Source organism: Schistocerca americana, chromosome 10 (assembly GCF_021461395.2).
Source record: "Schistocerca americana isolate TAMUIC-IGC-003095 chromosome 10, iqSchAmer2.1, whole genome shotgun sequence".
NCBI classification, from domain to species: Eukaryota; Metazoa; Arthropoda; class Insecta; order Orthoptera; family Acrididae; genus Schistocerca; species Schistocerca americana.
In genome coordinates, this window is record NC_060128.1 from 107,702,008 (window position 1) to 107,725,736 (window position 23,729).

Genomic DNA, 23,729 nt, shown 5'->3' on the forward strand with positions numbered 1-23,729 from the left:
ACAGGAAATTCAGATAACAGTTAAAGATGTTTTATCTTTGCCTGATCTTTATTATAATTTGTTGTCAGTCAGAAAACTGGAAATGAATGGTTTTAGTATCACGTTTGAAAAGGCTCAAGGTTTAATTAAAAAAGAAAAAGAAACTGTTGCCATTGCAAATAGGAATGAATCTCAGTTATATGTTCTAAATTTTTTGCAACGAAAAGCCTTGTCAGTTGCTTCAACTGCATCTAATGCGAAATTGTGGCACAGCAGATAAGGCCATTTGAGTTGTGTGGTGTGCGTACTGTAATACCTTCCGTACACACTCCATCTGATTATTTGACTTTTCGCTCTAACGAAGTAGGCGAGTGTCAGCAATATGTCTCGTGGTCTTATTGTGGCGTGTTTATCTTCTGCCGTTGGGTCAGCCACTTGCACGCTTAGAGTAGCAGATTGAGGGTGACCAACTTTAAAGAGAACTTAATTAATTTTCACACACATTTATTAATATAATAAAATGGCATAGATATTACGTAACTTGATTCTGGATGCTGTTTACAATGGACAATCTGAAGTTCCTTTGGTCTTGGTACGTTAATCTTATTCTCACATATCCCTGATACTTGACGAAGCGTCTATTCATTTATCTTCATGGCTATGTACAGGAATATGGTAATCTTGTTAGGCGCAGACTGAAACTTGACTATAGACTGGTACAGACTAATGCAGACTGGTACAGACTAATGCAGACAAATGCACACTAATGCAGACTGACTAATCGGAGGTCTGTACACTCGTTATAATACCTTGTGCGTTCAGGTATCACTGCGCGAGTGTGATCTGCAAGGAGAAAAGGTTCTACGTTAGCAGCAATCTCGTTGGCTGCGTTACATATTAATACGTGGATCGGCGGAAGCAGAATTTGGTCCGTCTCTAAGACAGCGCCATGTCATATTGCGGAGACGGACGAGCGCTGCGCCTGAGCTGTTGTGCTTAGCGGTTCGCGCTCTAGTGGGAAAGTTGTGTACGCGCGTGACTACGTGGAACTATGTACACAACAAGTTGTAATAGCATTAAACGCCTTCAGTTACAAGTTGATGGTATGGAACTGGACGCTTCAACAATCCCCACAGAACAATGTTCAAATTGTGTCGAAGGAAAACAATCACAGCTGCCATACAATCACAACAGGAAACGTGCCACCAGACCTCTTCAGTTGATCCACAGTGATCTGTGTGCGCCAATTGCGCCAGAATCGTTCGACGGAAAGAAGTATGTGCTCACTTTCGTCGACGACTTTACACATTTCACAGTGGCCTATGCACTGGAATCGAAGTCAGAGGTAACTTGAAGATTAGCAGATTGCTCTGTGACAGTGGTCGTGAATACGTCAAATGAATTGAAACCATTTTTTGAAGAACGAGGAATACAGTTTGAGTTTACAATTGGATATACTCCTCAGCAAAGTGGTGTTTCAGAGCGAATGAACAGAACTATCATAGAGAAACGTCGTTGTATGGTACTTCAGAGTAAATTAGATAAAATGTTCTGATCAAAAGCTGTTAGTACTGCCATGTATCTGCTTAATAGAAGTCCTACCGCGGCTTTGGAAGAAAAGGTGCCTGCAGCTTTGTGGTGTAACGAGAAGCCTAATTTGAGTAAGCTGAGAGTGTTCGGATGTATTGCTTATCTACTGATACCAAAGGAATTGAGAACAGGGGAATTTGAAGGCAAATCCTTAAAATGCTATTTCACTGGTTACTGTCGTAATGGCTACAGGCTTTGGTGTCCAGGGGAAGGAAAAGTAGTCACAGGAAGGAACATTGTTTTCTACGAAGGAAGATTTGACTTTGAAAGTAAACCAGCTGAGGACTGGATCCCAGAATCTGTACAGGAATCATCCGAGAAGGATAATAATGCGAAGACATCGTCGAAGAAGATGCCAAACCAAGTGATGGGGGTCATGAAAGAATCCCATACCAGTACTGACCAGAGACGAAGAGGAAGTTGAAAATTTATCAGAAAAGAAAACTGTTTGATGTTCTACCAGGAAAAGGAACCCTCCTAAATATCTGAAAGACTATGCTGTTCTTGCACTCAATGCTGATTCATTTGTGGGTGATGTACCGAAAAGTTACAAGGAAATTGCAAATCGTGAAGATCAGAAATACTGGTATAAAGCTGTACAGCATGAAAGTGACTCTATAAAGAAAAACAAGACTTGGATCTTTGTTAAATTATGAAGGTCACTCCAAAAGAAATGCACACCATTTTTGTAAAAATACAGTTTTCATTCTGCATGAGTGAAAGTTTTAGAGTGTGTAGATACATCCTTCCCGCTTGTCTTCAAACTTAGTTCAATCTGTTCCCGTGAGTGGCGCCGTCACAACATGTCTTCAAGATGGCTGCTACAGCTGACGTTCGTCAGAAGCAACGTTCTGTCATGGAATTCCTGTGCTACGAAAACGAGACAGTGGGAAACAGCCAAAAGCGGTTGAAAAAGGTGTACGGAGACGCTGCTGTCGATCCCAGTACAGTTAGTCGGTGGGCAAGCAGATTACGTCATGAAAGCGGGCAGGGCAATATTGAGGATTGTCCTCGCAGCAGCAGGCCTTGTACTGCACACACTCCAGACAATGTGAAGAGAGTTAACGAATTGATGACTGCTGACAGACGCATCACAGTGAGTGAATTGTCGTGTTCGACCACATTGGCAAAAGCAGGATGTTTTGCTGTTGGACGACAATGCACGGCCACATGTCAGCCTAAAAACCATGGAAGCGATCAAAAAACTTGGATGGACAACACTGAAACACCCACCTTACAGTCCTGACCTGGCTCCATGTGACTATCATCTCTTTGGGAAACTGAAAGACTCTCTTCATGGAACAAGGTTTGAAGATGATGATTCTCTTGTGCACGCTGCCAAACAGTGGCTCCAACAGGTTGGTCCAGAATTTTACCGTGCGGGTATACAGGCGCTGGTTCCAAGATGGCGTAAGGCAGTTGAGAGGGATGGAAATTATGTGGAGAAATGAAAATATTGTTGCTAAAGGATGTATCTACACACTGTAAAACTTTCAAACATGTAGAATAAAACACAGATTTAAAAAAAAAATAGTGTGCATTTCTTTTGGAGTGACCCTCATACCACCTGGAAGGAAGACTATTGGCAGTAAGTGGGTGTTCAAATTAAAAAAGGACAATGATGGAAATATCATAAGACACAAGGCTAGACTTGCGGCAAAAGGATGTATACAGAAAAGGGAATTTGACTACGATGAAATGAATGCACCAGTGGCTCGACTTGGGCAACTGTTAGAATAATGCTAGTTATTACAATCCAACTAGGGGTGGTTCTGGAACAATTTGATGTCCCCAACGCTTTTCTTCATGGATTACTCAAGGACGAAATGTACATGACTATTCCTGAAGGAGTGGGTACTCCAGAAGAACTGAAAGACACAACTGGTTTGGTTTGCAGGTTACAGAAATCTGTATATGGCTTAAATCAAGCGCCACTAGCATAGAATCACTCTATTCATACCTTTCTTATGTCTATACGATTTACTCAGTCAGAAGCAGATAAATGTCTTCACTATATGATTTTAAAGGAAGTTGTCATTTATATTGAGCTCTATGTTGATGACATTTTGATGGCAGGAAATAATAGAGAGGAAATGGACAGAACGAAATTTAAGTTAAAGCAGAAATTCAAAATAAAGGAACTGGGAGAAACACAATCATACTTGGGAATCGATATTTCTGCGAACAATGGAGAAATGTATCTGAGCCAAACATCATACTTGAAGAATTTGCTGCAACAATTCAACAAGCAAGATTGTAATCCAGTCAAGACACCTATGGAAGTTAAACTGGAAATCAAGGAAGGAAAAATGACCGATAAGCACTGCAGAGAGTTGATTGGATGCTTGATGTACGCAATGACAGCAACAAGACCTGATTTGTGTGCTGTGGTCAACTTCTTGAGCAGGCACCAAAACAATCCATCGGAACAACTCTGGAAAAGCTTAAAAACAGTTTTGAGATATATGAAAGGAGCCGTCAATATGAGACTACATTATCGAAAGGGGAATCAAGAAGTTCATCTGGCCTATGCTGATGCAAACTGGAATAGAAAAGAAGACGCAAGATCTACCTCTGTTTATCTATTAAAATGTTTTGGAAACACCGTCTATTGGGCAAGAAAAAACAGACTAATGTTGCTTTGTCTTCTACAGAGGCAGAATATGTAGCTCTGGCGACAGCTGCACCTGAGTTACTCTGGGTGAAATATTTGCTGGACGATATTCAAATTCCACTCCAGCTACCAATTCGTATATTTGAGGATAATTAGTCCTGTATACGGTTACTGAAAACATGGGAACATCGTCGGTTGAGACACGTCAAAGTTAAATATAATTTTGTGCGTCAACGTCACCACCACAGGATCATCACAGCCAACCATGTACGTTCGGAGGACCAGATTGCAGATATTCTTACCAAAGGCTTACCAGCTCCTAGATTCATCGCTTTGAGGAGCTGCTTGGGTTTATTTTAATTTTTGTTAAATGTAAAATCATTAAATTGAGGAGGGGTGTTAAGATTGCAGTTTTAGTGATTCTCTGTGTGACTTGCAGTAAGTGCTGTACCATCAAAGAATAAAACATGCGTTTTGTTCAGTTGTTCTGTTACGCCCTTCAGTTTAATAAAAACCATCTAATAGCTTTTTAACTTTACGTGTGTTATTTTACCGTGAGAAACTAAAATTACATCAGTTGTCTATGGCTCCATAATAAATTATCCTCTATAACTTACATATGACGCTATTGATCAAAGGCGACAAGCTGATCCCATTCTTTCGTTGCCCCCAATTTATTCAAGCACTTGTGTTACTTTGTAACACAAACAATAAAAAAATGCTAAAAATGGCACTACAGCTGTCCACAGATGTACACACATGGAGCAGAAAAACATAGTAAACAAAAAAGAACACATCGTAGTTTGATGAAGACGCAGATACATTTTTTCTCCTTCTTCAATGACACATTGTACCAATACTCATTTTGCACACTTCTGGTATCAATTATGGCTCTTTTACGCAGCGAATTCTTCAAGGGTCGTTCTGAATCTTGACGATTATCTGTTCTAGATATGCGTGGGTATATAGAGTCAGTAACCGAAATGGGAACTGCGTCCGGAAAATCACGAGCATTATTAAACTTTTATACTGCTACTAATTATTAGCAATATAATTCACATTATACAACAGTTAATACTTCTGGTAATGAAAACAGTGGAGTGGGTGGAGGTTTAACACTTTGCATAAACCATGCCCCTACGTTCATCCACAAACTTAGAACTTACTTCTGACTAAGACGGTGTAAAGACGTTGTGGCAACTTTTCCACTTCTGTTGTCACTCTTGTTTTGAATTATTGCTATATCGAGTGACACAATGGGGCTCAGATACGTATGAACGTAAAACGTAACAACGCCGTTAGAATCCGTATTCTAAACGTGGACTTCTATTTTTAACTGCGACAGATCGCAGTTAAAAATTGCAGTTTTCCGAAAAGTAGCATTCGCATAAATCACTGATATCGGAGTATCGCAGTTTAGCCAATCCCTACGCAGGGGTAAAAGCTACATGGATAAAAATGGCTACACACCGAGCAGTTCATCTCCAGATCACTAGAGGCGCTGCAAGAATCATGAAGCCATCGAACTGGCTGATTGGATCCCACACAGCTGTCCAATGAGAGCTATCCAATGCGATCCGATGGCGGGTCATTGAATTGTGCCGTTCTGTATTGCAATCTGCAGTTTTGTTCATTTTTATACTCCAACAAGAATATTGAGAAAGGGTGATTAATGACCAACAGTTCGACTCTAACCTGTCTTGTGTGCAGTGAAAAACTTTTCGACGAGCGGGTAACGACAAATTGTTACTTGCAGTTACGGCAGCCGCACTGAACAGTCGTTTGTACTTCGTGCGGCGGCCGGCACCGATTCCATCAGGTGTTTTGTGGAACTGTTATCAAGCTTTTTTTAGTGTAATCTACTGGATATTTTAACTACAAGTAGTTAGTAACAATTGTCAAAGGATCATCGCTGGGAGATTTCTCTAAAAGGCTATTTTTAAAATGGGAACTAATCTACATCTACATCCATACTCCGCAAGTCACCTGATGGTGTGTGGCAGAGGGTACCTTGAGTACCTCTATCGGTTCTCCTTTCTATTCCAGTCTCGTATTGTTCGTGGAAAGAAAGATTGTCGGTATGCCTCTGTGTGGGCTCTAATCTCTCTGATTTTATCCTCATGGTCTCTTCGCAAGATATACGTAGGAGGGGGCAATATACTGCTTGACTCCTCGGTGAAGGTATGTTCTCGAAACTTCAACAAAAGCCCGTACCGAACTACTGAGCATCTCTCTTGCTGAGTCTTCCACTGGAGTTTGTCTATCATCTCTGTAACGCTTTCACGATTACTAAATGATCCTGTAACGAAGCGTGCTGCTCTCCATTGGATCTTCTCTATCTCTTCTATCAACCCTATCTGGTACGGATCCCACACTGCTGAGCTGTATTCAAGCAGTGGGCGAACAAGCGTACTGTAACCTACTTCCTTTGTTTTCGGACTGCATTTCCTTACGATTCTTCCAATGAATCTCAGTCTGGCGTCTACTTTACTGACGATTAATTTTATATGGTCATTCCATTTTAAATCACTCCTAATGCCAACTCCCAGGTAATTTATGGAATTAACTGCTTCCAGTTGCTGACCTGCTATACAGGGTGGTCCATTGATAGTGACCGGGCCAAATATCTCACGAAATAAGCATCAAACAAAAAAACTACAAAGAACAAAACTTCTCTAGCTTGAAGGGGGAAACCAGATGGCGCTAAGGTTGGCCCGCTAGATGGCACTGCCACAGGTCAAAAGATATCAACTGCGTTTTGAAAAATAGGAACCCCAATTTTTAATTACATATTATTCATGTAGTACATAAAGAAATATAAATGTTTTAGTTGGACCACTTTTTTCACATTGTGATATATGGTGCTGTAACAGTCACAAACATATGGCTCACAATTTTAGATAAACAGTTGGCAACAGGTAGGTTTTTTAAATTAAAATACAGAACGTTGGTACATTTGAACATTTTATTTTGGTTGTTCCAATGTAATACATGTACCTTTGTGAACGCATGCCGTTACAGCATGATTACCTGTAAATACTACATCAATGCAATAAATGCTCAAAATGATGCATTTGGCAATACGTGTAACCACATTCCTCTCATCAGTGAGTAGTTCGCCTTCCATAATGTTCGCACATAAATTGACAATGCTCTGATGCGTGTTGTCAGGCATTGTCGGTGGATCACGATAGCAAATATCCTTCAACTTTCCCCACAGAAAGAAATCCGGGGACGTCAGATCCGATGAACATGCGGGCCATGGTATGGTGCTTCGATGACCAATCAACCTGTCATGGAATATGCTATTCAATATCGCTTCAACCGCATGCGAGCTATCTGCCAGACATCCATCATGTCGGAAGTACATCGCCATTCTGTCATGCAGTGAAACATCTTGTAGTAACATCGGTAGAACATTATGTAGGAAATCAGCATACATTGCACCTTTTAGATTGCCATCAATAAAATGGGGCCCAATTATCCTTCCTCCCATAATGCCGCACCATACATTAACCCGCCAAGGTCGCTGATGTTCCACTTGTTGCAGCCACCGTGGATTTTCTTTTGCCCAATAGTGCATATTATGCCAGTTTACGTTACTGGTGTTGTTGAATGATGCTTCCTCACCAAATAGAACGCGTGTAAAAAATCTGTCATCGTCCCGTAATTTCTCTAGTGCCCAGTGGCAGAACTGTACACGATGTTCAAAGTCGTTGCCATGCAATTCCTGGTGCATAGAAAAATATGGTACGGGTGCAATCGATGTTATTGTAGCATTCTCAACGCCGTCGTTTTTGAGATTCCCGATTCTCGCGCAATTTGTCTGCTACTGATGTGCGGATTAGCCGCGACAGCAGCTGAAACACCTACTTGGGCACCATCATTTGTTGCAGGTCGTGGTTGACATTTCACATGTGGCTGAACACTTCCTGTTTACTTAAATAGCGTTAAACTATCCAGCGAACGGTCCGGACACTCGGATGATGTCGTCCAGGATACTGAGCAGCATTCATAGCACACGCCCATTGGGCATTTTGATCACAATAGCCAAACATCAACACGATATCGACCTTTTCCGCAATTGGTAAACGATCCTTTTTAACATGGGTAATGTATCACGAAGCAAGTACCATCCGCACTGGCGGAATGTTCCGTGACAGCACGTACTTATACGTTTGTGACTATTACAGCACCATCTATCACAAAGCGAAAAAAGTGGTCCAACTAAAATATTCATATTTCTTTACGTACTGCACGAATATGTAATAAAAAATGGGGGTTCCAATTAAAAAATGCAGTTGATATCCGTTTGACCTATGGCAGTGCCATCTAGCGGGCCAACCATAGTGCCATCTGGTTTCCCCCTTCAAGCTAGATGAGTTTCATTCTTTGTAGTTTTTTCGTTTGATGCTTATTTCGTGAGATATTTGGCCCAGTCACTATCAATGGACCACCCTGTATTGTAGCTAAATGATAAAGGATCTTTCTTTCTATGTATTCGCAGCACATTACACTTGTCTACATTGAGATTCAATTGCCATTCCCTGCACCATGCGTCAATTTGTTGCAGATCCTCCTGCACTTCAGTACAATTTTCCATTGTTACAACCTCTCGATATACTACAGCATCATCCGCAAAAAGCCTCAGTGAACTTCCGATGACGAAATCCCAGTCGATACCGGCCAAGAGTCGGCTATCGCTTTGCATATGAGTCGCAACAACGAGATTGTCATGATGCACCCACCTTCAACAGTGTTAATTACAAATAAACATCAATTGGGTACCATTGAAACGTGCTCTCAAGATCACTGTCCTCAGAATGATCAGATGGAGATGGATCAGCATTCATCAAGTTCAGCTGTCTTGTCGCAGTGTCGGACAAACAACACCCAGCGACAAAAGGCAAGACACCAATCACCATCACCCCAACAGGCATTAGCTCCTGACGCAAATGTTCTGAAGAAGGCAAAGGGAAGTGAAAAGCACAGTAGTAATGTAGAAGAGGATGTAGATATGGTAGATATTGATAATGTTGCACACACTGAGGGAGTTCCAGGAGTAGACAGTAACTTGAGTGTAAATATAGGAGACAGGAATTACAATGTAGTCTGTTAGTCATAAGAACTTGGACAATTCAGTGATCACAACGGTACCTCCTACAGGAAATAACACGTTTCCTAGTAAAGTTACGAGGGTAATCTCAAAAGTAAAGCCTCCTATTTTTTTATAAGTACATAGATCTGTTTATTTTTACAATGATTTAAATCAGTTTATAGCTTGAACATTTAGCTGTTTTTCAACATAATCACCATTTCTGTCGATGCACTTTTGTAGATGCTGTGGCAGTTTTTGTATGCCCATGTCATACAAGCTCACTGCCATGCTGTTCAGAAAGCTATGAACCTCTTCTTTAATCTCGTCATCAGAGATGAATCGCTTTCTGGCCAAATGTTCTTTTAACCTAGGGAACAGGTGATAGTCACTGGGCGCCAAAACAGGACTATAGGGTCGGTGGGTGATTACGTTCAACTGAAACTGTTGCAGAAGAGCAACGGTTTGCCGAGTGATGTGAGGGCGAGCGTAGTCATGGAGAATGTGTACGCCCTTACGCAACATTCCTTTTCTTCGGTTCTGAATAGCCCGTTTGAGTTTTTTCAGAGTCTCACAGTACCTGTCAGTGTTAATTGTGGTCCCAGCGATTCAGCAGCGGCGGACATCAACACGCGCATAGTGCAGCCAGCTGCGCAGCTGCAAAGATAACACACGCAGACCAGGCGTATAGATTCGCCAACCGTTCGCATAGTCCATTTTGTGATGACCTCTAGAGGGCCAGTGTCGCAAGGCGGAAGTGAGTCTCCACTTAGCCCCTGGTGCCACCACATGCCGTATTCCTGGACTATCAGGATGGTATATAAGCTACTACAATGGCACCGTACAGTCAGTCCTACTGCCTTCACTTGTACTTGTGACTTAGTGACCACACATACTAGGAACCCTGTGGAACTTAGCATATTGTCCCAACTATCTCGGATATGAACTGGTGGGGCCTGGACTTGTGTATTTGCTATGGATTGTGACATGCTATTGTGAACCAGTATTGTTGTGAATGCATCATTTAAGTATATTGGATGTTATTATGTTATTCTGACATAACAGCCACAAAGACAACTGGGCCCTCTAAAGATGCTCAGCTGATTTTGAAGCAGTGTCACAAGTTTTAGATCCAACATACACAGATGGGGCTACACGGTGTAGACCGAGTGTGGTGTCAAACAGGCCACAGACCATGTGTTGCACTGCAGCCTGTGCCCAGCTACATGGACTCGTGAAGACTTGGCTGAACCTTCAGCTGACACACACACTGTGGCCAAATATTGGTCCGGGAAAATTTAAGACGCACATTATAGTGATTTCCATTCTAATAATCATGTGATGAACAAAAGGGGTGAAAGGCTATTTCAGTTTGCAGAAGAAAATAAATTATTCATCATGAACACCTTTCTTAAGAAACACCATAGCAGAAATGGACACGGAGAAGCCCAAATCATGTGACCCCCAATGAAATACACTCCTGGAAATTGAAATAAGAACACCGTGAATTCATTGTCCCAGGAAGGGGAAACTTTATTGACACATTCCTGGGGTCAGATACATCACATGATCACACTGACAGAATCACAGGCACATAGACACAGGCAACAGAGCATGCACAATGTCAGCACTAGTACAGTGTATATCCACCTTTCGCAGCAATGCAGGCTGCTATTCTCCCATGGAGACGATCGTAGAGATGCTGGATGTAGTCCTGTGGAACGGCTTGCCATGCCATTTCCACCTGGCACCTCAGTTGGACCAGCGTTCGTGCTGGACGTGCAGACCGCGTGAGACGACGCTTCATCCAGTCCCGAACATGCTCAATGGGGGACAGATCCGGAGATCTTGCTGGCCAGGGTAGTTGACTTACACCTTCTAGAGCACGTTGGGTGGCACGGGATACATGCGGACGTGCATTGTCCTGTTGGAACAGCAAGTTCCCTTGCCGGTCTAGGAATGGTAGAACGATGGGTCGATGACGGTTTGGATGTACCGTGCACTATTCAGTGTCCCCTCGACGATCACCAGTGGTGTACGGCCAGTGTAGGAGATCGCTCCCCACACCATGATGCCGGGTGTTGGCCCTGTGTGCCTCGGTCGTATGCAGTCCTGATTGTGGCGCTCACCTGCACGGCGCCAAACACGCATACGACCATCATTGGCACCAAGGCAGAAGCGACTCTCATCGCTGAAGACGACACGTCTCCATTCGTCCCTCCATTCACGCCTGTTGCGACACCACTGGAGGCGGGCTGCACGATGTTGGGGCGTGAGCGGAAGACGGCCTAACGGTGTGCGGGACCGTAGCCCAGCTTCATGGAGACGGTTGCGAATGGTCCTCGCCGATACCCCAGGAGCAACAGTGTCCCTAATTTGCTGGGAAGTGGCGGTGCGGTCCCCTACGGCACTGCGTAGGATCCTACGGTCTTGGCGTGCATCCGTGCGTCGCTGCGGTCCGGTCCCAGGTCGACGGGCACGTGCACCTTCCGCCGACCACTGGCGACAACATCGATGTACTGTGGAGACCTCATGCCCCACGTGTTGAGCAATTTTGGCGGTACGTCCACCCGGCCTCCCGCATGCCCACTATACGCCTCGCTCAAAGTCCGTCAACTGCACATACGGTTCACGTCCACGCTGTCGCGGCATGCTACCAGTGTTAAAGACTGCGATGGAGCTCCGTATGCCACGGCAAACTGGCTGACACTGACGGCGGCGGTGCACAAATGCTGCGCAGCTAGCGCCATTCGACGGCCAACACCGCGGTTCCTGGTGTATCCGCTGTGCCGTGCGTGTGATCATTCCTTGTACAGCCCTCTCGCAGTGTCCGGAGCAAGTATGGTGGGTCTGACACACCGGTGTCAATGTGTTCTTTTTTCCATTTCCAGGAGTGTAGATTTTATCATCTCAAATCACACCAAAATAATCAAAGATGTTTCATTTAAAATCAGTTTAATACTGGTAGTGACCATTGACTGATAAGAGCAAAAATAAACCTTAATACTCAACAAGCACGAAGAAAACTGATATCAAATAAAAAAGAAATTATAGGTATAGATAAACTGAACAAAAGGAAAAAGAAGTTTCAGTATGCCCTTAAGAGTGAGATTAGAAGAGTCAACTGAAGAAAACCTAGCTGAAACGATAATGGAAACTGCAAAACAAATAGGTGGACTGACAACAATTACTGAACAACCAGGAGAGTTAAGTGCAGAAACCAAAGGTTTACTCGCAAAAAGATGAGAGACGAAAATTAAAACTTTTTGTGACAAGATAGAATTTTCAGAACTGTGTAAGTGTATAATGAAGAATATGAAAGCCAACATACAAAAATACAATGAAAACACCATAAAATTAGCATTAGAGAATAAAAGGATCTACAAGAAAGCTAAACTGCAGTTTATGATTAGTAAAAATGAAATCATAGCAATTGACAGTGATAATGTGCGCATAACGGAAAAGGAAGAAATTCTAAAGCATATAAAGCATTTCTGTAGTAAATTATATGAAAGAACACATGAACCACTAGGAAAACCTTACGCAGATGATGATGGAGTCCCCAGAAGCCTCCCCAAAAAAATAAGAAAAGCTATAAATGAGATGCAGAATGGCAAAGCAGGGAGTCATGATGGTCTGACAATTGACATACTCAAGCTTACAGGAGAGGAAACCGAGAAACATCTGGCTGAAGTCTTTACTTTGTGTATACAGTATGGTTGCATCCCAACCTGCTGGAACAAAGCAAACATACCTTAACTACATAAGAAGGGAAGCATTCACGATCTGAAGAACTACCACCCCATTAGCTTACTTTCTGTTACATATAAAGTGTTCACTAAAATACCAATAAATTGCATTAAAATGGTAGTGGAGACTGCATTGCCCATAGAACAAGCTCTGATTCTGCAGTGGTTTCAGTACAGTTGACATACAAACACACTGTGTGAGGTAATTAGTCGAGCCAATGAGTATGAAATGCCACTACGCGTAGCCTTCATTGACTTTGAAAAAGCCATTGATTCTGTCAGCCACACTGCGGTCATACAAGCACTGACCGAGCAAGGAGTAGAGACAAAATATGTTAACATATTGTGCAACATTTATGACACGTCTGTAGCATCTGTCAACATAGAAAAAACAACAAGTGGGAATTTCCCACTGGAAAAGGAGTAAAGCAGGGTGATCCTATTTCCCCAAAGTTATTTATAGCAGTTCTTGAGATGGCCACGTCCAAAATTTTTTGGTACGGTAGAGGAATAAGGATAAATGGTCAAACACTCACCAACCTGAGATTTTCTGACGATGCAGGGGTCCTACCTAACAGTAAGATGGAAATGCAGTCCTCTATAAAAGAATTAACAGATCGTTGTCAGGAAGTTGGACTTAAAATAAATCACTTTTAAACTGAGGTTGTGTGTAACAAGTAGGCAGCTGCAGGACAAGTAACACTGAATGGCAACATCCTAAACAGTGAAACGTCCTGGCAGATTAAAACTGTGTGCCCGACCGAGACTCGAACTCAGGACCTTTGCCTTTCGCGGGCAAGTGCTCTACCATCTGAGCTACCGAAGCACGACTCACGCCCCGTCCTCACAGCTTTACTTCTGCCAGTACCTCGCCTCCTACCTTCCAAACTTTACAGAAGCTCTCCTGCGAACCTTGCAGAACTAGCACTCCTGAAAGAAAGGATGTAGCGGAGACATGGCTTAGCCACAGCCTGGGGGATGTTTCCAGAATGAGATTTTCACTTTGCAGTGGAGTGTGCGCATATATGAAACTTCCTGGCAGATTAAAACTGTGTGCCCGACCGAGACTCGAAATCGGGACCTTTGCCTTTCGCGGGCAAGTGCTCTACCATCTGAGCCACCGAAGCACAACTCACGCCCGGTACTCACAGCTTTACTTCTGCCAGTATCTCGTCTCCTACCTTCCAAACTTTACAGAAGCTCTCCTGCGAAACTTGCAGAACTAGCACTCCTGAAAGAAAGGATATAGCGGAGACATGGCTTAGCCACAGCCTGGGTGTTGTTTCCAGAATGAGATTTTCACTCTGCAGCGGAGTGTGCACTGATATGAAACTTCCTGGCAGATTAAAACTGTGTGCCAGACCGAGAATCGAACTCGGGACGTTTGCCTTTCACGGGCAAGTAATCTACCATCTGAGCTACCGAAGCACGACTCATGCCCGGTACTCACAGCTTTACTTCTGCCAGTATCTCCTCTCCTACCTTCCAAACTTTACAGAAGCTCTCCTGCGAACCTTGCAGAACTAGCACTCCTGAAAGAAAGGATATAGCGGAGACATGGCTTAGCCACAGCCTGGGGGATGTTTCCGGAATGAGATTTTCACTCTGCAGCGGAGTGTGCGCATATATGAAACTTCCTGGCAGATTAAAACTGTGTGCCCGACCGAGACTCGAACTCGGGACCTTTGCCTTTCGCGGGCAAGTGTTCTATCATCTGAGCTACCGAAGCACGATTCACGCCCGGTACTCACAGCTTTACTTCTGCCAGTATCTCGTCTCCTTCCAAACTTTACAGAAGCTCTCCTGTGAACCTTGCAGAACTAGCACTCCTGAAAGAAAGGATATAGCGGAGACATGGCTTAGCCACAGCCTGGGTGTTGTTTCCAGAATGAGATTTTCACTCTGCAGCGGAGTGTGCGCTGATATGAAACTTCCTGGCAGATTCAAACTGTGTGCCCGACCGAGACTCGAACTCGGGACCTTTGCCTTTCGCGGGCAAGTGTTCTACCATCTGAGCTACCGAAGCACGACTCACGCCCGGTACTCACAGCTTTACTTCTGCTTCGGTAGCTCAGATGGTAGAGCACTTTCCCGCGAAAAGCAAAGGTCCCGAGTTCTAGTCTCAGTCGGGCACACAGTTTTAATCTGCCAGGAAGTTTCATATCAGTTCACACTCCGCTGCAGAGTGAAAATATCATTCTGGAAACATCCCTTAGGCTGTGGCTAAGCCATGTCTCCACTATATCCTTTCTTTCTGGAGTGCTAGTTCTGCAAGGTTCGCAGGAGAGCTTCTGTAATGTTTGGAAGGTAGGAGATGAGATACTGGCAGAAGTAAAGCTGTGAGTACCGGGCGTGAGTCGTGCTTCGGTAGCTCAGACGGTAGAGCACTTGCCCGTGAAAGGCAAAGGTCCCGAGTTCGAGTCTCGGTCGGGCACACAGTTTTAATCTGCCAGGAAGTTTCGTATCAGCGCACACTCCGCTGCAGAGTGAAAATCTCATTCTGGATCCTAAACAGTGTTACAGAATACGTTTATCTGGGGCAATTAATTGACACAAAAGGGGATTTGAAACCTGGAATTTTTCGTTGAATTAAACTGAGTTGGAGGGCTTACAGAAGGAATGCAACAGCTTTCAAATCTAACATGCCAGTCTATTTAAAGAAGACAGTTTTTGATCAGTGTGTTCTCTCGGTTTAAATGTACGGGTATGAAACTTTGACTTTAAATGAATTTTTCAAAAGGAAACTTAGAACTGCTCAGAGAGGTATAGAAAGGTCAATGTTAGGTCTCACTAAGAAAGATCAACAGAAAAGTGAAGACAGGGATATTCCATGTAAGGTAGCACACACTTACAATATTTACAAGTTTAAGATTTGATACTTCTTATATATTTTTTGAAAAGGCTGGACTTTTTACTGAATGGCAACAATGGTTTGTGGCCCATTATTGCTTTCCCTCCATAATTTGTAGCCATTTTTATAACGCCATATGTTTTTCATGTGATGAGAGTATGAAATTATTGGAGATTTTGGACCTTCATTTCAACTAATTGTCAGGTAAGAATTAGCATATAATTATTTATATTACTGTTCCATAATGTAGTGTATTGCGTAAAGAGTATAAAACAGAAGTAGGTAAATTACAGCTTGGGGTAAATAATGAGTCACTTTCATACAACAGCACGAACTTTTATGTAATATGAGTCACTTTCATGTAATTAAGTTTTTATACCAAGAGAGATATTAGAGATAACTTTATCTAGTTAAGTAATTTACTTCTTAGTGTGATTGTGTAACTAATATCACTACGAAATATTTCCCAATTTCAACCACTATTGTAAAAACAGAAAATAAAATGTGTAACATGAGTCATGTAATCTGAGTCATTGTATGATTTTAAGACTGGAAGAAGAAGATGCCCGTGCAGCAGCAGAAAGACAGAGTAGGAGGAGGAAAAAAGCTAAAGAGTGAAGGAAAATATGAAGAATTTAAGTAGAAGATTCTGGAAGAAGCTCGAAAAAGCCAGCACAACGAAATGTATCAGTCTAATAAAAACCTATTTAAACACGAAAATTTTAACCAAAAACAGTAATTTCTGACATAGAGGTGTATGGAAATATGTACTAGTGAGAAAGTCATTAAGAAAATAATTATGGAATCTTAATTACACTAATGTGTAGAAGCTCTGTAAATGAAGGGAGTCTCTAGTAGTTAATAAAAAATGTAAATGTATTATTGTAATTTCTTACTAAAGAATTTATTCTCAAATAAAATAACAGACGTGAACTAATATCATAGTGTGCTAGCTGTTCTGGAGTAAATATACAATCAGATATGTATTTTTAATTTTTATATCAATTTTAGTTGTTAATTAATCAAATATTCATTTCAAACTATGCCGAGGATTGTTCGGGATTGTTAAGAAAGTATAAATAGTTAGAGCCATGTTGGCAGTGTAGGTCAGTACTGTGTGAGATGTTGGACAGAAAGCATGTAGCTTGTTGATTTATTTCATTATTGTAAGTATGTTACAACTTATTTCAGATTTGTCAAGATGCTTTTAATTAATTTGAGATTACAATAAATGTTCAGTGGAAACAAAAAACAGGATTAATTATTTAAAAAATAACTTTATAGTTATTTTTTTTTACAGTGACTGAGAATCTAAGACTTCTGCTGCAACAGATTGCCAGCTACGATGAGTAAGAAACAACCCATAAAATGTTATAAGCAGAAACAAAAGTTTCTACAGTCAACATAAGCAGGGACTGTTATTGGAAGAAAGAAGAGCTAAAAATAGAGAAACAGTTAGAAAACATAGCCAACATAAGATGCAAGGTCAGCAGCCTAGTAAAGCAAGTTTATCGCCATATAAGTCACATAATGCTCTGAATAAAACTATGACTCGAGAGCTGCACTTGCTTACATTAGCAAGGTACTGTCAACTATACCTGGTAATGTGAAGGTAGTTTTAATCCAGTCAGATGGACTTGGCCCACAATTTAAAAACAAATATATTACTGCTGCTGTACCTCAATTTCAATCATTTCATAATGTGGAAATCTATTGGAATTTATTTGCTGCATCTCACGGTAAAGGAGCTGTAGATGGAATTGGTGCAGTTGCAGAATGGCTAGTGGGGGATGCAGTAAAAAAGCGAACATTCATAGTAGGTAATGCATCATCTTTCACTCAGGTAGCTGCAAGTACCACAACTATGCAGGTTTTTTGTGTGTGTATCGATGAAATTCAAGGAATCAACGTGAAACTTAATCTGGCTCAAATATTTCCTTCAGCGCCATCAGTACCAAACATAAAAAGCATTCACTCCTTTCACTACCAGAAAGGAATACTACAAAATCTCGCGTCCGTCGGCCGTCGTATTTTAACATATATATATTATTATTGTTATTATTATTTTTTGATTGTTGCCGACTTATGTGGTGGGCCTTAATAAAAATGATATTTAAGTTGAACAATGTAATAAACTTTTCATATTACTTTCCTCGGCTAGTCAGTTCACTTTAAAGCAAGAAATCTTTAGTTATTAATTAAAATTGCGGCCCACACACGCGCGAGAGTATTTTTCTTACCTCCGTTGACCATTGTATTGTAGTCAGAGTCCTGGCTCTGGCTCTCAGCTATGGCACTGAAAATAAGAATCTTAAAGCTAAGTATTTCTGCAACTTCGTGCGGCTGTGGAGAAAAATTAATATTATGTTAGTAGCTGGCGAGTTTTCCGCTTCCGTTAAATTTTCATAAGTTAATATCGCCACGTAATGGCGTCGTTGGCTGCATCGGCCGCTGCGATTGTTGAGCTGTAAATTACTTGAATGCAGGTTAATTCAAGGAAGGCGGACATGAAATAGGGATCACCTCTTACAAATTAAAAGTGCACAATAATATTAAATCAGTATATTATATGCTTAACTCATACAAATATGCTTACATTCGTCAGCACACGCAAGATGTCCCTCTAGACACATTCAAGACAAAAGAAGAAGTGAAGTCGACTAAAAAATTAACAAAAGAGCGTATCTTGTCGTCTCTTTAGATCATTCTGTCATAAATTATTTCTTTGCAATCTAAACCTACACAGAGAAATTATTATTTTACGGCTACATGACAAAAAATTTGGCACTGGGGACGCTATATTGCCCCCCGAAATGTTTGTGTCATAAAAAATGTTCGTGTTTTTTGACACAAATATTTCCACTTTCATGTCCACAGTGTCCACACGCAGATTTTTCTTTCACAGTTTACATATGTCACATCGTATGTTGTAATTACTGAGGTGCGTTGCACACAAAGTGTAATACAGATGAAGTTCAAGGTATACAACCACGAGTTAGTCCGGAATATTTGAAGTCCCAGGGGTGTCAACTGTTCGCTCCCCATTTGGCGCGGCCGTAGGGAAACCTGGGGAAAACCTCGGCGGAGCGACTAACTAACTGCTTTGGTCACTTTCACTTAATTGTTTCTGGAATGTCATTGGAGTACAGGATGTGCATACAAATATTTTTGTTGCACTATGCAAAAAATGAGGTCATTATAACAATTTATTGCGGTGTCGTTGATGATCTACGCCGCGACGTTTAGCTCGCGACGGCGTCGGTTGGTGTGTTCGGTGCTCGGCGTTCGCGGCGGCTGCGGAGAGGTCAACGCCCGCCCGACGCCAGCGTGTATCTCGCCGTCGCGGAACGTCAGAATCAGCTGATCGGCTGCACGGTTGGCGATGCGCTTCTGTCTCGGCCAGGCGTGGCGGAGTGGGATGATATCCGCCTCCCGCGCTTGTTGGCAGGAGTCAGCTCTGCTACGCATCTCCGACGTAGTACATGAAACATACACACAACCAACGTAATATTTGTTTCCTGCTGCAGATGGTTACGCTAGTGGGAAAGGAGCATTTATTAGTGCGGCAGTTGTTGTTAAGTTTTCGCCAGTTTCCGAGTGTCAAGCTAGCACTGTCTCGCAGAATACATGACATGGATCTTCTCCCGTGAATGAAGTTTTGATGCGCCACTGTTTCCATTACACGTCAGTTTTTGTCTTGATAAAATTATTTATGTTTTCGCCGCACTCGCAGGCACTGGTGAGTGTCCCAATACGAGCTTAGCACAAACATTCGCCGTTTCTGCGGTCGCTGTTTTGCAACAGTCCACGCATCGCATTCCAATCTCGCATTATTGTGCTCACTGAAACTACAGTCTGTTCCAAAAATATTGACTGTGGGTTCACTTCACGTTAACAGTTCACATTTATAAGCAAATTCACAGTTTTTCGTGCGTAATATTGGCGTTTGGCGTCCTCACCGCTGTTGAACGTTCAATACTACCACTTCACTGTCCATATCACAGTTTCACCTTCACAGTTTTTCACACTGTTTAAAGTAACTGTTTCGATTAGTTCACAAACACTAATGTATTTCATTCAGTCTGAACTAGATTTTGGTTCGTGCTGGATTTTACCAGTCTCTCGCACTAATTATCTCTTTTTATTTTCCACTTAGAGTCGTACTTGCCTTCAGATTTTTTGACTATACAATTGTATTTCCGTCTGATCTGAGGTAAGTCCCCATGTCATGTCTGCCCACTCATTGCGTACTTGCTCTCCAGAGCCAGGCTCGACTTTACAAAACTTTGCCTCTCGCATTATTGTACACATTTTAATAATCTAGGCCTAGCGTGCAAGTTCCTAGATTAATGTTAGATTTGTGGCTTTTGGTTGCACTACAAATTCGTGCAAATCTCTGCTTTAGCAGATGGCAATATATTTTAACAGTGCTTAGCGGTAGTCGCGTTTATTGATTTGCTTTGTACCTTGTCCACAACACATGAGGTACCTTGGGTGATGTACACCCTGCACTCATGTTATTTAGTAAATTATGATTGAGCATATTTCAAGATCGGTATAGACATAAATACATGGAACAACATATACACTATAATATTGAATTTCATAAGTTGCATTACTACTACAGTTCAAAAATATTCATGACACACTAATGAAAAAATCTGTCATCATTACATGCTATTGAATTTTTTTAAAAATATTTTTAAAGCATTTTTAAACATGAAGTTTGCAAATTAATCTTAAACCTACGTTCATTTTTTCCTTCAAAATGCAATTGCTTGAAAATACTATTCTTCCTTAACAACTACAAAATTGAATCGCACTAATCTTGTGTGCCTCATTGTCTTTAAATGTTACACTAAAATCTTAACATTTACACACAGAAAAAAAATACACTCTAAACTTAACCTACTACACACAAATGTAAACGTTGCTCTACTGAGCGAACTTCTTTAAGTCTTTGTAAGTATTTTTTCTTATTTCCTTGGTAACTGCCTCCTTATTTGACCACGGAATGGTGTAGTTTGCGTGACAGAAAGTATCGTGAGGTACCACTTCGATGTTATAGGTGTAGCCCTCGATAACACCGGGTTTTTCCGAAAACACATTCTCATAATCTGTAAGTAGCTGAGTCAATTCGTTTTGTTGTGCTTCAGTCAAATGTTCTGACTCCCTAACTTTCATGGCTATCAGTTTCCTTTTTTCCTCTTTATCTTCAGTAATAAATTCTTTATAATTCGCTTGTCTTGTACTTAAGTCAGAATATAAATTCATTACCTGTATTCCTTCGAATCTCGTTTGAAAGCTCCGGCAATATTTACCGTGCACTTCCCGTGTCCTCAACAACGGCAAAACTACACGTCTATCCTCATTCATAAGGCTTACTTCCCCGCACAAGAGGTCGATTTTTGCGTCCCTCTGGCGTAAAAATTCCATCCCCAGGATGCAAGCAACACCTAATCCCTTAACTACTAGGAACGAGCTTTTCATTGCTTCATTTCCTACCGTAAACTCGACTTGCACCTGGTGCTTTATGATATGAGATTGTGCACCTATTGCACCTGTTACACGACAATTCTTCACTGGCAATACTGGTATTCTATTATTTTGACTCAAGTACTTGTAAAAATTTGCACTCATGACATTGGTTGACGCACCGGTATCGACTGTTATCTGTATTGGTGCTCCGTACATATCTGCTTGCAATATAGCCTGCACAACACTTTTGTCGGTTCGGTTACATTTCTGCGGTATGTCTACAAGTTCCTTTTCTATTTTTGTTCCTTCATTGTATCTCAGCATACAAAGTTTATGGCTGTCATCCGTGAATGTGCCCTCACTACACCATCCTGCAGCCAACAACGGAGAGCGTATTGTGGCTGTCTTTAGTTTAACGGATGAGCATTAGTGGGTTGACAGTTGTCTGTCACTTCCACTAACCTCACATTGTGGTTCTGGTTATTGTTGTTGCTACTGTTGGGTTGGCCGCCCTGCCTCCCCGATGGTGTATTTTGATATTGTGTATGGCTCTGGTTTTGCGGTGGTCGGTTGTAACTCCCTGACATATTCTGTGACGGACCTGGGTTGGCGTTCCATTGTGGCGCTGTGTTTTGTTGCCATTGTGGTGTCGGTTCGTTACGACCACGCCACTGGTTTCGGTTGTTCCGCCATTGCGGATTGCCGTTACCATTATATCCATTACTCATGCGTCCATCATGATGTCTCTTTCGATTTTGACGATTATAACCGTTGCCGTTATAACCATTGCCATTGTTTGTGCCTCGATTCTGTTGCCGGTGCTCTTCCCTATTCCCGTTACCATTTGGTCCTAAGTTACTACCATTACTGTGGCTGCTATTGTAATCGGCTTTTTGTTGATTACAGCCTGCATGTTTCCACTTGTTTTCGGTTTTCATATCTTCGATCAATAGGTCAACAGAATCCACTATTTCCATGAATTGTTCTATATCGTATTCCGGCACATTGATGAAATATCTTTTAATTTCACTGGGCAACTTCATTTTTATTAATCTGATTATGTCACGATCGGACATTGGCTCGTCCCAGTACCTGGTTTTGTTTATATACTTTTCGAAATATTTGCGTAACGTTCCCATCTTAGGATTGTACATTTCTGGACTGTACAACTCCTTTCGTAGTCTTTCTTGGACGCTATCGGACCAGAATTTTTGCAAGAATGCACCTTCAAACTGTTGCATCGTTAGACATTTTTCGGACACGTCGGTGGCCCACAGTGCCGCGTCACCTTGAATAAAGGAGACCACGAACTGTATTCTTTGTCTTTCCGTCCATGTCCTGGGAAACACATTCCTGAAGCTCTTAATAAATACAACAGGGTGGACATTTCGTTTTTCGCTATTGAAGGGTTGGAATGTCCTGTGTTTTATTTCATTGTCCTCTTTTTTGCATATCTGATTGCTACATTCTGGGACATTCATTACTTCGTGATGTGCGCTGCACGGTATCGCATGTTGTTCGTGCTCATAATTCGCATTAGGTTGCGGTTGCGCACTCGCACCCTGCCTACCGTCAGCGTTATTACAGTAATCAGTACGCGGAGTCGGATTCATGATCTGTCCGCCACTGTTTACATTGCTTTCCAACGCAGACAGTCTCCGCGCGACCTCCTGTTGCCAATTTGGCAACTCCGCAGTCACACGGGATTTGATCTGTGTTAATTCGGCACGTAGTGCGGCAGCGCAAGCGTCAATATTTACACTCGCGGCCGCAGTCGCTTGTTCTACAGCTGTTTTTACATCGCTTTCAATCTTTGCAGATATCTCGCGATCCTTTACTTCTAGCCATTCATTTAATTCTTTTTCTACTTTTTGAGCTTGCACTTCCAAATATGCGTCAATACTTTTCCGTGCATCTATCTCCACATTATCCACGCGGTTGGTTAAAGTCTGGACATTGTCTTCAAGCCTAGCCTGCGATATCTGTAATTTTTGCATCTCGCCGGCTAAGCTTTGCACAAGATCGGGGATTTCTTTGCAAGTGTCCCGCATCTCGGCAAGTTCGCTTTGGATCCTATCTAGTTTCGCTTCATTGCGCTGCTCTTGCTCACGTAGCATCTGAGCCAGTTTCTGATCTCTCTCCCTATCTCTTTCTTCTAACCTGCGCAGAAATTCTGCAAATGGGTCTGCAATCGGTGAGCATACTGGTGCCCCGCTGCTTAATCTAGCACTCGATTGGCCCCCCTGCCCAGGCAGTGGAGTTGTTACTCTATTCCCATTCTGCTGTGGAGCGTCATTCAGCGACCACAGATCCTGGCCCCCCGCTCCGGAAATTATGTTATCCGAGGCGGTGGCTTGGGATTCGTTTACGTAT